Source organism: Sciurus vulgaris (genome assembly GCF_902686455.1).
Source record: "Sciurus vulgaris genome assembly, chromosome: 6".
NCBI lineage: Eukaryota > Metazoa > Chordata > Mammalia > Rodentia > Sciuridae > Sciurus > Sciurus vulgaris.
The window spans coordinates 143,601,548-143,617,724 of record NC_136466.1 but is presented as its reverse complement, the minus strand read 5'-3'; positions in this window follow the sequence as shown (position 1 = coordinate 143,617,724).

Here is a 16,177-nt window from a genome sequence, read left to right as displayed (position 1 = left end):
TGCATGTGGCTCTCAGGTTATGTCACAAACTTTTTAGATGTTTTCTAAGAGAAAAATTTTCCTTTGTGAGTCACCTATTTGTATAAAACCCCAATCTGAGTTACAGATAAGGATACTAGTCCATTCTCTCAGGCTGTGATAAGATTACTTTTCTTTTGCTGCTTTGGTCTTGACATCAAGGAATCTGTTTCATAAAAGGAGCTATAAAACATTGCCACATCTTACTATGAAACAATTTTAAATGATATAAGTTCTTACCAGCATATACTATTTAAGAATTTTTAAGGTCCAAGGAAGTGTTAACATATAATAATGTAAAGTATATGCTATAGTAAAGAATGCTATGAACAGTATATTCACTTAATTAGATTAACCTGTACAGACCCTTAAACAAAACCAGGGCAATACATAGAGACAAAGAATCTAACCAGAAAATTCTCATATCCCAATAAAGAGCAATAGAATTATATTTCCATTATCAAAAGACTCATTATTCCTCCCAGACACAGTTCCTCTCCAGTCCAAAAGTATGAGAAGCTGGTGGCTCTTCACATGTTTTGTTGACACCACACTAGTTACCCAGAGTACAATGACAATGCCCTGGTTTTTGTCCCTGTTAAATCCAGAGGGTGAATCAGATTATCTCTAAAGTCCCTATTGCCAATAAAAGTCCATGGCAGCCTGTGTTCTCTGAGTTATCTCATTCTCTCTCAGAATTCAAGGTGATGGGGGCTCTCAGCTTCATCTAATTCATGGCAGAGCTAGAAACTATCTCAAAGAATCTCATTTGGACCCTCTCAGTGATTAAAGAAGAACGATGATGTAAGTTAAGTCACTAACAAGAAACATTTTTAAGCAGTTCTGCTTCTTTATTTTAGCTTCCATTTGGGATAAACATACACTCACTCAGGATCTTCTTGTCCTTCAAATCTCAGTTGAAGCACCACTTTCTAAAAGGAAGTATCATAGTCTTCCATGACTAAACTAAGACTCACAGTCTGGTACCACTCTTACATTTATTAACCATAGTCACAATTTTATGCTTATTTGAATGACTATTCAACTGATATCTGTCCGATAAACTAAACCAGACTCACAGTCTGGTACCACTCTTACATTTATTAACCATAGTCACAATTTTATGCTTATCTGAATGACTATTCAACTGATATCTGTCTCTCCCTCTAAATAAGCCCTATTAAAGCAAACACCATCCCTGCCTTTTTAAGTACCTTATTCCCAATTACAATTAATTTTAAAATATATCAGTTTCTTATAATTGTCTTTAAGCCACTTTCCTTGAAAATGAGATTCCTAGTTTGACATAACTGGCATTAAATGAACTCCATGGTAAGAAAAGAATTTATGATTTTTTTTTCAAAAGCAACAACAACAACAAAAACAAAACAAAGCAGACTTGACAATGACAGAGTCTCTCTCTCTCTCTCTCTCTCTCTCTCTCTCTCTCTCTCTCACACACACACACACACACACACACACGCACACACAATATCTTTAATAGAACCTTGTGTAAAGAATCAGAAAGGAATTCCAAACTTGGGTTCAAGCTGTAGTTCTTCCATTGTACCACTACTATATCTATGCATAAATAACCAAGTAAACTTTCAGTGTCCGATAGAGCTGGTTTTAAGTCCTGACTCTGACAAGTTAGTTGGGTAACTTTGAACAAAATCAAGGACTTTTTGTTGTTGTTTGGTGGTGTTTTTTTTTTTTTTTTTTGCTAGGAATTAACCCAGGGTCTTGCACATGCTAAGCAAGCTCTGAGCTATATCCCCAGCCCCACATCAAGCATTTTGAGTATCAGTGTTTTCCCTATAAAATGGAGAAATTAAAATTGAATCCATTATAGTCTTAGCAGGAATGAATAAAATCCCCAAATAAGGCAAATGAAAATGATTTATTAAAGTTACTGTTAACAAAAGTGTGGGCAGGGTAAGGGACACTGATAAGTAATGGTGCAGTATCCCAGAAACCCCAATACAGGAAGCTTTCCTCCAGGCTTCCTGTTCTTAGCCCAAAGTCAGCTGAAGGAAAGGAAGATGTTACCTGATCACAGACAGTTATAGCTGTAGCCATAGAAAGGGGCCTTCAGTGGAGGAACATAGCCCTGTCCTACTGTAAGCATGACATGGAAGGGTATAGAGAGATAAAAGCCATGCCCTGTCTTTCCTCCCTCTCAACTGCAGTCTGATAACCAAGGTGCAGAGGTCGACTTTTTGCAGCAAAGAAGGTGAAGAACAGTGGAGAGAAGACTTTGAAGGCAAACATAAAAGAGTTAACACAAATCCCTGACAATACTTCAAAGGACTGTAGAGCTGATACAATGCCGTCATACACATGGACGTGTACGGCACAATACCTGCCACACAGAAAACACTCAGCATATGTAACACACTCATTCCACCCAGGCTTGCAGGGCCTGCATGTTACCAGGAGAAAAATGAGGACGCAACTCACGGGAGTTCTGCTGTTCCTTTAAATTCTAATTTCTACAACTTGGTTCCGACTCTTTTGTAAAATACAGACCTCATTTTGAGGAAGTTCTTCCTTGAGGCTATTCAGAAGTCTTCATTTTGCTATTTAAGAACACTTGAGAAAACATCCTTCAAAGAAGCCCTCTAGTCCTAACAGAAAGTATTTATTTAGAAGAGGAAAAAATATATTGAGATAGATAACATATTTCAGCAAAGATATCTCCGACGAAATGTACTGCTCAGAAAGTACTTTTTCCTTTTCTACGTAAGCCTGCCTCTCCTTAACAGTGTGCTTTAACTCTAATGCCCTGGTAGAAGCTGAGTAACACAATGACTACATCAGAACAGCTCATCTCAAGAGCACAGGCATACATGAAGAATGGCATGATTAGATTTATTCTATTAAAATAGTTTGAGACCAGAAAAACTAAAGGATGGGCATGTAAGTACAAACTCTCAGGAAAGGATGGAGAACAGAAGACTCAAAAGGAAAGAGCATAGGTTGTGTCCTTGCTGTCACCAATAGAGGATATTTTGCTCCAGGACAAAGCAGTTTTTTTTTTCTTCTTTTGTATGTTTATACTTAGTTCTTAAACTGTCCTGAACGGTCTCTTGAGATGTGACATTTGCTCTCAACAGTTTATGATGTCAACCAAGCATGCTTCTTTGCAACTGCTGTTTCCAGTGGGGAGTTCTCTTCAACACACCCAACCTTGCCACTCTTACACATATTCACAAAGCTCGATTCCTTACTTCTTCAGATCTCTGCTCAAACATCACCTCATCATGTAAGTCTTTCCTGGCCTGCTGATCCAAATATTTGCTCCACCCCAAAGCTGTTCCTCTCTGACCTGATTTTTCTCCCACTTATTGCTCCATGACATACTATATAATTTTTTTCTGCTTCCATCTACGTAAGTTGCCATGAAATCAATGTTTCTTTTTCATTTGCGAGACCCTATACAAGTCCCAATAAATAACAATTGTTCAAAAAAAATTGTTCTTGGCTGAAGTTATACTAGGAATATCAAAGATAAAATATTCTGTCCTTTCAGTTGTAGTATACAAAGTATGATAATAAGATACGTGATTTATTTTATTTTAGCACACTTACACCCAAACCTATGCTCCCTGTTCTGTTTAAGTCTTCAACTTTGGTGCCCATAGACCTATTTTTGTTAAGTTGTCAATACTTAAAATTTGTCAGAGCTCCATTTTTTACAATATTTTTTAAGTTGTATATGGACACAATACCTTTATTTTATTTATGTTTATGTAGTGCTGAGGATTCAAACCAGTGCCTCACACATGCCGGGCAAGTGGTCTACCACTGAGCTATGACCCTAGCCCCAGAGTTCCATTTTATTACTGAGATTCAGATCAAATTCTTTTGAATAGTCTCAGTTGTAGCAAATATTCATCCTCTGAATATGGATTTGATTTTATAAAATAACCCCAAATCACTCAGATTAGGTTGGGTGATACCAATTGTGGGAAGATATTAAGGATGACTGTAAAGCAGTAAGAGCTCAATTATTCAGAAGCTGAACGTGAAGACAATCACTGAGAATGTGTTTGCATAATGCTGTAGAATAACTGCACTGTCTTCAAGAATTCACATGAAGAAATACTTTCACTTCAATGAAGAAAAAAAAAACTCAAAAATCAGCTCATAGCCTTCATCTCATATACCCGAGTCCCAGATTTTTTCCCCCTCTAAACAGTTAAATAAAAATTTAAAATAGTTTACGTAAATTTCTCTTCCTTTGAACTCTTAGAGGTTATATTTTGAAGTGTACATCCTCATACCCTGTTGTTAATTTATGGGACATTATTTTCCTTTTCCCTAGAAGTCTAGAGTCATATCACAGGACTCATGATTAGGTACTACAGTGAGAACTATCAGAGGAAAACATGTCCAATAAAATGATCTCTTGTGTTTACAGCAATTCACAGTTTATACAGGAACTTATAAAATGAAAAGAAAAAAAAAATTTCCTGACCCTAAAAGGTTTCTAGGAAATATCAGCACTTACTTAGATGAACCAAGCCAAAATGAAGCATCTCAGCTGGTTACAAATACATACCATCTTGACCACAAAGTTGAGACAAAGTCTAGGACAGCCTGAAACTTGAAAGGTTCATTAGGTAGTAATCTCTTAAATTCTTGCATTGGTTATTAAATATAGGAAAGGAGTCTAGTAATGTTTCCAGAGAGCAGACTCACGAGATTAAGAGGTCACTTGGTCCTTTTCCCTAAAATTATTACTAAATGTAAACAATCTATGATAGACATGGCCCATAAAGACATCTTTTGTAAAGAACACACTTTAAAAACAGGACTTTTGGGTTTGTGATAGGCTGAATAATACCTTCAAAGACATCAGGTGCGGGGGGGGGGGGATGGTTAGTGTTAGGGTTAGGGTTAGGTTTAGGGTTAGGGTTAGGGAGGGTGGTAAGAATGGAGGAAGGAAGGACTGTATAGAGGGAAAAGAGGAGTGGGAGGGGTGGGAGGGGTGGGGAGGAAGGGAAAAAATAACAGAATTAATCAAACAACATTACCCTATGTAAATTTATGATTACACAAATGATATGCCTTTACTCCATGTACAGAGAAACAACATGTCAACATGTATCCCATTTGTTTACAATAAAAAAAAAAAGAAAAAAAAAAGACATCAGGTGCTAATCCCTGGAAATTGCAAATGCTACTTTATAAGTGTTAAATAAGCAGGAGGCCATTAGACTGATGCTGTTTCTGTACTTTCAGTTCTTAGAATAACAAATTTCAACCTATCTTAGTAGTAAACAAACCAAAACCTAAATTAGGAGTATATTTTGTAACAAATAACTGAACTTCAGCCAATTGTAAACAAACTTCAGCCAGTCACAAGAAGCCAAGTGATCAGACCAAATGCCAATGAGGCAAACACACAGCTGTAGTCAATCAAGTAGTATCTCCACTTCGTTTCAGATTCAGCCTATAAAGGCTCACCACTCACATTGCTGTGTGGAGGTTTCTGAAGCTCTTCTGGTCCTGAGTACTGTCTAATTCATTAATTGTTCTTTGTTAAATAAGCTTTATTAAATCTGCCTAAATTTTTCATTGAAAATAAGGAAAAAGGGTCTTCACAGATGTGGTTATGTTAATGATTTTGAAATGAAATGAATATCCTGGTCACATGTACCCTTCTGAGCACAGGGAGATTTCAGAAAGACACACACAAAAAAGAGGCAATGTAACCATAGAAACAGAGGCTGGAGTGATACAGCCACAAGCCAAGGGGTGGTAGCACCCAACAGAAGCTGGATGAGGCAAGGAGCAAATTTTCATCCAGACCCTCTGGAGAGTGCAGCCCCACTGACACCTTAATTTCAGCCCAGTAAAACTGACTTGGGGCTGATTTTGAAATTATGGAAGAATAAATCTCTGTTGTTTTAATTCACCTGATGATTTTTTTCTGGAAACTTAGGAAAACAAATGTAGATTTCTTCCACTCTTCCCCTCATTTTTACTTTTCCTTCTTAAAGAAAGTTTTATTGTGATATAATTCATATGTCATTCAATTGACCCGTAGAGTGTATAATTCAATTATTTGTAGTCTATTTCTAGAGTTTTGTAACCATTACCATAATCAATTTTAGAACACTCCTTCACTTCAAAACAAAAACAAACACAAAGAACTTCATAACCATTAGTCATTTGCCATTTCTCCACAATCCACTTTTTACCTCTATAGAGTTGTCTATTCCAGACACTTAAAATAATGCAATAATACATATGTGTGGTTTTGTGATCATCTTCTTTCACTTGGCATGGTTTTTTTTTTTAAGATCAATTCATGTAGTTCTTATCAATACTATATCCCTTCTCATTGCCAAATAATATTTTGTTATATAGATATACCAAACTTGTTACATTCATCAATGGATGGACTTGAAGTTGTGACTTTTTAACTATTATAAATAATGCCAATAATAAATATTCATATACTAGTTTCTATATGGACACATGTTTTCATTCCTCTTGGTTACATAACCAGGAGTAGATTGCTTGTAACTTAACATTTACAGAACTGGCAGGGTATTTTCTGAAGTGGCATACTAATGTATACTCCCACCAACAGTATATGAGAGTTCCAATTTCTCTAGATTCTTGCCCACAGTTACTTAATTATTTTTTTCTTATAACCATGCTAGTGGGTGTGTATTGAATTTTCTATTTGCACTTTTTTTTTGTACTGGGAATTGAACTCAGGGGCATTTAACTACTGAGCCATATCCCCAGCCCTTTTTTATATTTTGTTTAAAGACAGGTTCTCTTGGAGTTGCTTACCGCCTCTGGTTTCAATCCCCAGAACAAAAATAAATAAATAAATAAACAAATAAATAAGAAAATAAACAATTGACTGCAAATGTGTAAGGGATTCATTTCTTCCTCTAGTCCTCTATTTCATCAACTTATATGTCTATCTTTATGCTAGTAATACAATATCTTAATTGTTACAGCTTTTTTGGTTAAGTCTTGAAATCAAGAAGTTTCAACTCTTCAACTTTGTTAGTTTTCAAACTTTAAGACCTCTTGAGATGTGAATTTTGGGACCATCTTCATAACCATGAATATTTATTTAGAATTTAAGTAGATTTTTAAAACATAATTTAAAATTTTCATTTATTTAGGTTTTAAATTTTTTCTTTCAATAATGTTTTGCAGTTTACAAAGTAAAATTTTCTTACTTTTTAAACTGTATTATGATTTTATTAATTATGATGTGACTGGAAATAAAAATGTTTTCTTACTTTGTTTAAATTTTTTTCATTGCTGGGGCACAGAAATGTTATTGATTTTGTATTTTGATGTTGTACCCTGAACTCTTCCTGAACTCATTTTCTAGCTCTTAAAAAACTTATAGGGGATTCCTTAGGAGTTACTATAACAAGATCATTTCATCTGCAAATTGACGTAGTTTTCTTCTACTTTTTCAATCTGGATGTCTTTTATTCTTTCTTAACTAATCTTAAGTATAATATAAATAGAAGTATCAGAAACAAACACCTTTGTCTTGTTTCTTTAGGGAAAAGGTATTCAGTCTTTCAATATTAAGGATGATATTAGCTGTGCATTTTTCATAGGTGCCCTATATCAAAATAAGGGCATTCCTATATATTCCTATTTTGTTGAGCATTTTTACCATGAAAGGCACTGCATTTTGACCAAAAAAAAAAAAAAAAATCTGCACATATTGAGATAATTATTTGGTATTTATCCTTACTCTAATACTATGATTTTTATTACTATTACTCTAATATTAAATCTTTTTTTATGTTAAATCAACCTTACATTTCTGGAAAAAATCCCAATTTATCATGATATATAATTTTTTATATTTTTTATATTTTATTGGATTTGACAATAGTATTTTGTGGCATACTTTTGCATGTATATTCATGAGAGATACTGATTTGTAGTTTTCTTTTTTGTTGATGATTTTGTCTGTCCTTCCTTGTTTCTCAATTTTCTAACCCCTGCTTTTATTTTTATGTTCAATAAATATTTCAGTGCTAACTGGTGGGACTTCAGTAATTAATAGAATATCCTCTCTTCCTCAGTGAGGTATATAACATTAAAAAATAGACACATACTATTAGATGGAGTTCACAGGTATAAATTATGGAGCTCATTTTTATAATAAGTTTTTATTACAAATAAAATTTAATGGTGAATATGGTGTGAAGCCGAAGGACCCACTAATACTTCACCCATGAATCTGGCAGATTTACCTCCCTTCATTCTTCATCTTGGAAAAATATTTCCTTCAGCTGCAGAGGCAGAGTCTACTTTCCCTAGAAAACCTTAATTATGCCGAGGACAGACAAGAATAAACCTTCTGTGCAGGCAGGAAGAGCCCAGAGACTAGAGAAGAAAGAGCGCTATAGATAAAAGATGTAACTTTCACTGCATGTACTATAAAATGTTTCAGGTACTATGCCAGGCCCTGGAGATGGAATAAAATATAAATAAGACAAAGTCTCAACCCTCAAAGAACGTTGAGCCAGAAAGAGTGATCCACTACAGAAACTCATGGTCTTAGTTATCAATCACACTAAGATTTTATGAATCCTGAGTGAGTGTTACATATAAACTGAACACACATCCATTGATTCTCTACATTCTCAGCAACAGGTCACAGTTGACAAATACTGATCTATTGAAGCATCCCTAATATCCAAATCAGCTCAGGGAACACATCAAATGCTCAGAGATTAGAATAGTTTGGTAGCCCCCTGGAAGTACTTGGTAGAGCTGGATGTCTACGTTAATCCTTTAGACCCCCAAAATAACAACAAAAGCTATTTTTCAGATTTAATAGGATGATGGACATGATCTTTGCCTCCATGAACAAAGATACAGGGTCATACTATAGTTGACATATTTTACATTATAAACAAGAATGGAGACATTTCTTCTAAGTATAGAGTGTTAATTTTGTACTTTAGCGTTGATGTTACCATAGATGTACACCTATTAAAGATGATCTCTTTCACTGATTAAAACAAAGATTTGGGAAAAATACAAAAAAGGAACTACCTGACAACTCTGAAAAGTAAGCAAGAATACTTCTAAAAAAAACCATGGTGTGTAGGCTAGTGTAAAAACTTGAATACCCTGTATGGGGACTCTGAAGTTCCATTTAAAAAAAAAATGTCTTTGCTTATTTATCATCTACATTTAATGTGAAGGTGGAACAAAGTAGAGAAATAGTTTAGCAATGGCACAGAACACAAGTTCAAAGCAAAAAATCAACTGTGTTTCTATATACTTGCAATAGACCATGGAAAGTAAAATTAAAACCACACAAAAAATTCCCTTAGGTGTAAGCATACACTCAGTGTACCCTAACATGTTCAGGATCTGTTTGCTGAAGATCATAAAACATTGATGTAAAAAGATCTATTAATGGAGATATATGCTATAGTCATTGTTGGAAAAGCTCACTGCTAATAAATTGACATTTGTCACCAGAATGAAATATAAATTCAATGTACCTCCAATCAACATGCCATAATAATTTTCTGGAAATCTAGATAAGCTGATTCTAAAGTTTAAATATAGAAGCAAAAGATTTAGAATAGATAAAATAATTTTGAAAAAGAACAAAGTTGAAAATTCACATTACCTGATTTTAAAAATTATAAAACTAAAGTAATAAAAATATTGCGATATTTCTGAAAGGAGAAAAACAGATCAGTGGAACTCAGAGCCCAGAAAGAGACCTACGCAAATATGGTCAATTAAACTTTGACAAATATGTAAAAGCAATTCAATGGAGAAAAACATAGCTATTTTTCTAACAAATGGTTCTGAAACAACAGGACATCATATGAAAACAAAACCTTGACTGAAATCTTATTTCTTATATAGAAATTAACCCCAAATGTACCATATAACTAAATGTAAAACATGAAACTATTAACTTTTAAGCAAATAAGCTGTGAAATATCTGTATAATTGAATATTACTTAGCAATGAAATGGAACAAATTATTAATTCAATGGCATAGATGAATCTCAAGTACATTTTGCTAAGCATAAGAAGCCAGAATCAAAAGATTACATACTGTGTGATGCTATTTAATGACATTTTTAAAAATAACTGTAGGAATAGAGAACAGGTCAGTGGTTGCTAGGACCTGGGAAAGGGAAGAGCAAGCACAGGGACAGAGGGGAATGATGGCACTGTTTTTATCTTATAGTTACACAACTCTATGCACTTGCTGAAACAACTACAAACAAACACACACTAGTACTACTGTAAGTAAATAAAAAATAAATCTTAAAAATAATGGGGGGGGCAAGGAGATTTATGAAAATGTCTTTTCTAAAAATGTTTAAGAAGAAAAGGGGTTATTAGCAGCCCTGAATGTTCTTATTTGATTCCAAGGACTTGAGCTGTTCAGTTTCACTCTTTGTGATTTTTATGGTGCTTTAAGAACACTAGTTAACAAGAAGGATGTAGCTCTGGTTTTCATTTTATCCATGAAATTGAAGAGGTTGAAAACCCACTGTGAAAAGTATGTTAAAGATGTTTATCTTAAATAAAGCCTGATGCAACAAAGTGGTTTCCATGGAAATGACATTTTTTTATTCAAAATTAACACAAATAATTGTATAAAAATGCATAGTCAGATAATGCAGAATGTGTGCTTGCCAGGATCAAACCAGGTTTTTAGCCAAAGAATTGGCCACTTTAAACATTCCTTTACTTTTCCAAGAGCTCTCAGTGTCTCACTCTTGCTCTTACTTTCCCCAAAGTGGTGAAAAGAAACCTTAAGGCCTTTCTCTAGCTCTCATCTGTCACTGAAAACATAATGGAGAGAGACAGTCATTCAAACCATCTAGTGGTGAAGGGGTTACACTGTCTGGGCATTGAATGTGTATATATGGTTTTCACGTGTATGTATTTTGGGGGCTTAGAGGGATGGAGGATAGTTACAGATGAGTACTAAATGAGTTTGTAAGTACTACTCTGTCTTTGAGAAATTGCAAATGAACTTGGCATTGTAGAGAATCTTAGAAACAACTTAATTCAATTCTTTGTTTCAGAAGTGAAAAAGTGAGTCAGTAACTGATCACAAAACTGAGTTACTGCATTGTAGCTGGGGCCAGCTTCATGGGCATGTGACCTATAAAATCTCAGAGGCCCTGGTGCTTAGAAGGACCTTACTCTTGCCTTAATGCTCTGCTGTTTCCGTCTTGAAATTCTTAGTAAGTTTTTAAATTAAGGACCCTATATTTTTATTTTTCACTGGTCCCACAAATTATGTGGCTGATTCTGATCCTACCTTCACAAAGACTGTCTCATTGAAGGAGACAGTTCATATTTCAGTCAATATAATGAAGAAGAATTCAAGAGATAAGAAATGTAATAAAGGCAAGTTTTATAAAAAGAAAGACATCTTAACACATTTTTTAGATGTGTTAATTACATGAAATTATTGCTCAGTAATTGCTATTCCATTATGCTCATTTCAAGACTTATAAAAACACAAATGTTCTTATTCTCACAGTACACCATTCCCTGAAAATTATACATGTATTTTTAAGTATTTTCTCACTATTCCAAACTGTCTTCCTCTTGATAACTTTTTCTTCCAGAACATTCTCTCTGCTTTCTACTTAACCACATATTGCTTATTATTTCATTTTTCCCTAGATTTCCTTGTGAGAAGAATCAACATTATCACTGTACTCACTTTGTTAGGATAAATAACTGTGCACAAGTTCAAATCTTCAGTTCTAATATTGGTTTTGCTACTGTGTGATTTTAAGTTTCTTTTTACTTTACTGGGTTTCTCCAAAATGAGTGAAGTGAAATTGCTGTGAGATAAAATAAAATTTTATATCATTCTAAAACTGAAAGATTTCAGAGATTTCTGGTTTCCAGTCCAGCATGTAAGGACCTTAAAGTCATCATTCTCATCCATACATTAAGAAAAAAATGCTGAACAAAGTGAAAATCCAACACTTTTCTTAGCTTCATCAGAGAACTGGGCATCCAAATTAGAAATGGAGAAAGAAAAAAAATCTGTATTTTTAGATGACATGATCCTCTGTATAGAAAACTCCAAATATTCCACAAATCTGTTATCTGTTAATTAATGAATTCAGTAAAGTTGCAGGACACACCAGCATAAAAAAATCAGTAGTATTTCTATAAATAATTATCTAGCTGAAAAGGACATCAAGAAAACAACACATGTATAATAGGATCTCCCCTCCAAAAAATACTTTGGAATAAATTAAATCAAGAAGATAGAAGATTTATACACTGGAAAATATAAAACATCAATAAAATAAAGAGGGCTCAAATAAATGGAAAGATTTTCCATGTTCTTTAATTGGAATCACTAATGGTTTAAAAAGTATCCACACTACTCAGAGCAAAATACAGAGTTAATATGATCTCTATCAAAATTTCAGTGACATTCTTCACAAATATAGAAAACTATCCAAAAATTAATATGGAACTACAAAAACATGCAAATAGTCAAAACCATCCTTATGAAGGAAAGCAAAGTTGGAGGCATCGCATTTCCTGATTTAAAATTGTATGACAACGCTAACTGGTATGATTACTATTACTAACAATCAATCAACATAGTATTGGCATAAAAACATACACATGCACAGAATGGACAAAATAGAGGCCTCAGAAATAAATGCAAGCATACAGTAAATGAATTTTTAACAAGTATATCAAGTAGATACAATAAGAGATGACAAATGTTGGCAAGGATAAGGAAAGGAGAACTCTAGAACTACTGTTGGTGGGCATATAGACAGGTAGAGCTATTAGGAAAACATATGAAGTTTCCTAAATAAATTTAAAATACACCTATCACATAACATAGAAATCCCTCTTCTAAGTATATAGCCAAAGGAGATGAAATCATCTTTTAAAGAGATCTGCACTCCCTTGATCAATCATTGCAGCATTATTAAAACAACCAACATATAAAAACAATTGAAATGTATACCAACACATAAATAGATAAAAAGTGACACACAGATCTTAAACAAAATTTTAATTATTTATATTAGTATTTAATAATTTAATACTTAGTTACCATTTTTATTATTAATCTTATATTATTATTATAATTTTATGGCACCACTGTCACTTATATGGCCCAAGATTGACCAAAAATTATGAAGTAGAGCATGATTGTATGGACAATGTAATATTATTCAGTTCCTAAAACGGAAGAGATTCTGGCATTGTCCACAACATGGAGAGATGTGGTAGACATAATGGTAAGGGAAATAATCATTATATGATCTCACTTATATGTGGAACTTTAAAAAGGCAAAAGAAAAACAGTCAAACAATCTTTTCAATGAAATAATATCAGAAAATTTCCCAAACCTGAAGAATGAAATTGAAAATCAAATACAAGAGGCTTACAGAACACTGAATGAACAAAATTACAACAGATCACACCAAGGCACATTATAATGAAAAGGCCTAACATACAAAAAAAAAGATAGTATTTTGAAGACTATAAGAGAAAAGCATCATATTACATGTAGGGGAGAACCAATACAGATATCAGCAGATTTCTCAGCCCAGTTCTACAAGACCTTCAAAGAAGAACTTATACCAATACTCCTCAAAGTGTTATGGTTTGGATATGAGGTGTCCCCCTAAGTTTTGAATATGAAGTGTACCACAAATCTCCAGTGTTAGTGCAGGAAAGTTCAGAAGTGAAATAATTAGATTATGAGAGCTGTAACATAAAAAAATCCATCCTAGTTGAATGGACTGACTGGTTGGTAACTGTAAGCAGGCAGGGTATGACTAGGGAAGGTGGGTCATTATTCCCTCTTTTTTTTCTCTCTGTTTCCTGGCCACCATGAGGTAATTAGTGCTCCTCCAACATACTCTTCTGTCCTGATGTTCAACCTCACCTTAAACCCAGTGCAGTGGACTCAGTCACCATGGACTGAACCTCTGATCATGAGTGAAAATAAACTTTTCCTCCTTTTAAGTTGTTCTTGTCAGGTATTTTGGTCACAGTGAGGCATGGTTAACTAACACAATAGCAATGCTGAAAAATTAGGGGGAAGAGTTTAAAAAGAGGGAGCTCAAAATCTATGTAAAAACTCTGCCTATATTCTTAGCTGATCCCTGAACTGCACATGCTTGGGGCAGATTCCAAGGTTACCAGAGAACAGATAAAAACCAGTTTAATTTGCAGCCCATCAGAGAAGGGATGGAGTTTGAAGTTTGATTGCAACTAAATCAACTGCACTTATACTAGAATAAGAATCAATATTCCTTAGAGAGAGAAATGAGAATCCAGAGTTTAAAGATGTCATCCACCACATCCAAAATACATCTTTAATATTGGCAAAACAAAACAATATAAGCAAAAACAAAGAGGAAAATATGACCCATCAGAAAAACAGCTCATTCAATTTATACTCCAATAAATTAAAAAATCATGAAATTATCAACAAATTTCTAGAGATATATGACCTACCCAAATTGAACTAAGAGAATATAGAAAATGTAAACACATCAATTTCGAGTAATGAAATTGAAGATGTCATCAAAAGCCTACCAATAAAAAAAAGCCCAGGACTGAATTGATTCTCAGATTCCCACCAGACCTTTAAAAAACACAAATACCAATCCTCCTCAAATTATTCTATGAAATAGAAAATGAGGAAACCCTTCCAAACTCATTCTGTGGAACTAGTATCACCCTGATTTTTTTTTTTTTAAATCCATACAAAGACACGCCAAAGAAAGAAAATTTCAGACTGATATCCCTCATGAACATAGATACAAAAATTCTTTTAAAAAATAGTGACAAATCACATAGAAGAGCACATTAAAAAGATAGTCACCATGATCAAGTAAGTTTCATCCAAGGGATGCAAGGTTGATTCAACATACGGAAATCAATAAATGTAATTCATCACATTAATAGACTTAAAGACAAGAATCACATGATTATCTCAATAGATTCAGAAAAAGCATTTGACAAAATATAGCATCAATTCATGTTGTAAAAGAGTAGAAAAACTAAGGATAGTAAGAACATACCTCAACAATGTAAAAGCTATATATGCTAAACCCAAGGCCAACATCATTCTAAACAGAGAAAAACTGAAAACATTCCCTCTAAAAACTAGAACAAGATAGGGATGCCTTCTTTCATCACTTTTATTCAACCTTATCCTGGAAACTCTAGCCAGAGGAAATAGTCAAATGGAAGAAAGTAAAGGAATACAGATAGGAAAAGAAGAACCCAAACTCTCTCTGTTTGCCCAAGACATGATCCTATATTTAGAAGACCCGAAAACCTTCACCAGAAAACTTCTAGAACTCATGAATGAATTCAGCAAAATAGCAGGATATAAAAATTAATACCCATAAATCAACTGTATTTCTATACCCCAATGATGAATCATCTTAAAGAGAAATTAGGAAAAGTTTTCCATTCACAAAAGTCTCAAAAAAATAAAATACTTGGAAATTAATATAACAAAAGAAGTGAAAAACCTTTACAATGGAAACTATAGAACACTACAGAAAAAAAATTGAAGAAGATCTTAGAAGATGGAAAGATCTCCCATGTTCTTGGATAGGCAGAATTAATATTGTCAAAATGGTCATAAAATCAAAAGCGTTACACAAATTTAATGCAATTCCTATTAAAATCCCAATGACATTCTTCATAGAAATACAAAAATCAGTCATGAAATTCATTTAAAAAAAAATAAGAGACCCAGAACAGTCAAAGCAGTGCTTAGTGAGAAAAGTGAAGCAGGGCATTACAATATGAGATTTTAAATTATATTACAAAACTATAGTAACAAAACAGCATGTTATCAGCACCAAAACAGACATGAAGACCAATGGAGCACAACAGAAGACACAGGGACAAACCCACATAAATACGAGTATCTCATACTAGAAAAAGGTGCCAATAACACACATTGGAGAAAAAGATAGCCTCATCAATAATGGTGCTGGGAAAACTGGAAATTCATATGTAACAAAATGAAATTTAAAACCTATCTGTTACCCTGCACAAAACTCAACTCAAAGTGGACCAAGGACCTAGGCATTAGACCAGAAATCCTGCACCTACTAGAAGAAAATGTAGGCT